We start from the raw sequence: 3413 nt of genomic DNA, 5'->3' as shown, positions 1-3413 counted from the left end.
ATGAATTAGCTGGAAGAACTTAGAATATGATGATACAATACTATTCTGCATAAACTTTACTGAGTATTTAGTCGAGGGGATGCTGATGGATCAAATTTGAAATATTTTGAACAATTCCTCTTGCATAAATAAGAGAGATAGCTGATATTTAATGTCTCTTGCAGTAAATCCAATAAAAATCCAAAATAGCATTTATTCATTTAACAAATACGATTGTGCACCCACTATATACTCGATACTTATTTTGACACTGGAGATTCAGCAGCGAACCTAACAAAGTACTCAGGGAGCTTAATTATTTTGTGTTTTGTATGTCTGAATTGTTGTTTNATGACAGTAATGAAAGAACTATGCAAAACAAAAAAGACTAAATCAGTTTGTGGTCTTTGAAAGGCTTACAGTCTAGTTAAATTAGTGGTTCCTAACCAGGGGTAATATTGCCCCCCATGGGATATTTGTCCATATCTGGAAATATTTTGGGTTGTCACAACTTGCGGGGGGGTGGGGGGAGATTAGTTCTACCGGCATCTAGATGGCAGAACCCAGGAATGCTGCTAAACATCGCCTAGTGCACAAGACACCCCACAACACATAATTCTGTGGCCCAAAATGTCAAGAGTGCCCAGATAGAGAAACCCTGAGTTAGAGGGGCAAACTACATACATTAGAAGTTTGGTTTCTAATTACAAGGTCTTAGATGATAAATGCTAAATAAGTGATACATAGCAGGTGATACCAATAAGAGACAGAGATCATTCTAGAATGAATTGTTTATGGGAGTCTTCATGAAGGAAGTGGGGCTCAAGCTGAAGTATGTCACTCTCCTCCTCAAAGCAGAGGAAAGCCCACAGAGACCTGCTACCTCTCTAACTTCATCTCCTACCACTCTCTCCCTCCCACTTCCACTCCAGCCAAAAGCTTTAGCATTTCCTTGAAAATATCAAGCATCCTTTTGTCTTACGGAATCTGCTTTTGCTGTTCTCTCTGATTCAAATGTACTTTCCAAAGACACCCACACACCTACTCCATCACTTCCTGTAGGTCACCACTCTATTCAGTCTCTATTTTCGAGAGCCCATCCCTAATCCTCACATTCTAAATAAATTATTAACTCTTGCCCCTCCACTCCCTTTCCCCTTATTACGTTTCTTGGTCTCCATAGGAAGATTGTACTCTGCCTAGAGCAGATCTCAAGAAATATGTGTAGAATGAATGAATTGGTTAAATAATGTAAGGAGTTTCAGCACAAGCAATGAGAAGAAGCTTGGCTAGTCTACGGCCATACCACCCTGAACGCGCCCGATATCGTCTGATCTCGGAAGCTAAGCAGGGTCGGGCCTGGTTAGTACTTGGATGGGAGAAGAAGCTTGGCTAAAGGAGCCTCACAACAGTTATTCCCAATGGCCTGGAACACTGCATGCACCATGGTAGGGACTTCATAAAGGGTTAATAAACAGTGGTGAAATAGCAAAAGGAGATTAATATAATCAAAACAAGCCTATAGCCATCGTTGTGAAGTATTTTTAGGACAATTACTACATTCTGTGTACAGGTATGCCTCGTTTTATTGCCCTTCACTTTATTGAGCTTCACAAGTATTCTGTTTTTTACAATTTGAATGTTCAAGACTTCAGTGGAGAAAGTAACTGCAGATGTGGTAGAAATAGCAAAAGAACTAGAATTAGAAGTGGAGTCTGAAGATGTGATAGAATTGCTGCAGTCTCATGATAAAACTCTCAGGGATGAGGAGTTGCTTCTTATGGATGAACAAAAGTGGTTTCTCGAGATGGAATCTACTGGTGAATATTGTTAAAATGACAACAAAGGATTTAGAATATTACATAAACTTGGGGCACCTGGGTGGCTAAGTCGGTTAAGCGGCCGACTACCCACTGCTCAGGTCATGATCTCATAGTTTCTGAGTTGGAGCCCCTACATAAGGCACTGTGCTGACAGCTGAGAGCCTGAAGCCTGCTTTGGATTCTGTGTCTCCCTCGCCCCCGCTCATGCTCTCTCTCTCTCTCTCAAAAATAAATAAACATTAAAAAATTAGTATATTACATAAACTTAGTTGATAAAGCAGTGTCAGGGTTTGAAAAGATTGACTCCGATTTTGGAAGAAGTTCTACTGTGGGTAAAATGCTATCAAATGGCATCTCATGCTATATATGAGAACTCATTCATGAAAGGGAAGAGTCAATCAATGGGACAAACTTCATTGTTGTCTTATTTTATGAAATTGCGCAGCTACCCGAACCTTCAGCAACCCTTAACCCCTGATCAGTCAGCAGCCATCAATACTGAAGCAATCAAAATAATTATGACTTACTGAAAGCCCAGATTATGGTTAGCGATTTTTAGCAATATTTTTTAAATGTTTATTTATTTATTTATTTTGAGAGAGAGCGAGCGAGTGAGCGAGAAAGTGAGAGCAGGGGAGGGACAGAGAAAGAGAGAGAGAGAGAATCCCAATCAGGCTCCATCCGGACCGTCAGTGCAGAGTGCGATGTGGGGCTCGAACCCACAAATCGTGAGATCATGACCTGAACTGAAGTCTGACACTTAACCAGCTGAGCCACCTAGGCATCCCCCAATTTTTAGCAACATTTTTAAATGGAGGTATGTTCATTGTTCTTTTTAGACATAATGCTATTGCACACTTAATAGACTACAGTATAGTATAAACATAACTTTTTATGAATTGGGAAACCAGAAAATTCATTTCACTCACTTTATGGTGATATTCACTTTATTACAGTGGCCTGGAACCAAACCCGAAACATCTTAGAGTTATGTCTGTATACTAGCACACGTGGGCACATATAATAAATATCTTATTTTTAATTTGGACTTTCTTATCAGCGTTTTCACCTTACGTTCATTCTGTATACATGTCTTGTAGTTTAGAAATGCAGTTTCTGACGTTCTATTCCCTACCTGTCTGTTAAGCCAGGTATTGTGTAAAACATAAGTACGTTTTAAGAATTCTAAAGACAGCTCTTTTATCAAGCCAGTTCTATAATTTTCTGTTTTCATTTGCACTTAATCACTAATTCACCAACCCTGCACTCAGGGAGTCACTACAGACAATTATGCTAATAATGCTTATAGCGATAGCAACCAAGGTTTAGGGAGCACTTTTGTGCGAAGGTCTTTCCTGAAGGCTGTGCATATATTATCTGGTTCCGTTCATACTATTGAAGACTTGTGGTATCACATTCATGTATATTAATAAACTCTAATTTACTTTTTGTAGCTGGCCCAAGGCTCAAANCTACGACTACGTAACCCGCTTCCAGACACTTTCTCCCTTCCATTGCCTCTCAGCACCCTCCTTTCTAGAAGAGCCCAGAGCGCTCCTCCCCCTCCCTCCTGCTACATTTTGGGTACCATGGCGACCAATGCATATCCCT

This window comes from Crocuta crocuta, unplaced genomic scaffold (assembly GCF_008692635.1).
Source record: "Crocuta crocuta isolate KB4526 unplaced genomic scaffold, BGI_CrCroc_1.0 scaffold949, whole genome shotgun sequence".
Classification (NCBI taxonomy): domain Eukaryota; kingdom Metazoa; phylum Chordata; class Mammalia; order Carnivora; family Hyaenidae; genus Crocuta; species Crocuta crocuta.
This window is presented reverse-complemented; position numbering follows the sequence as displayed.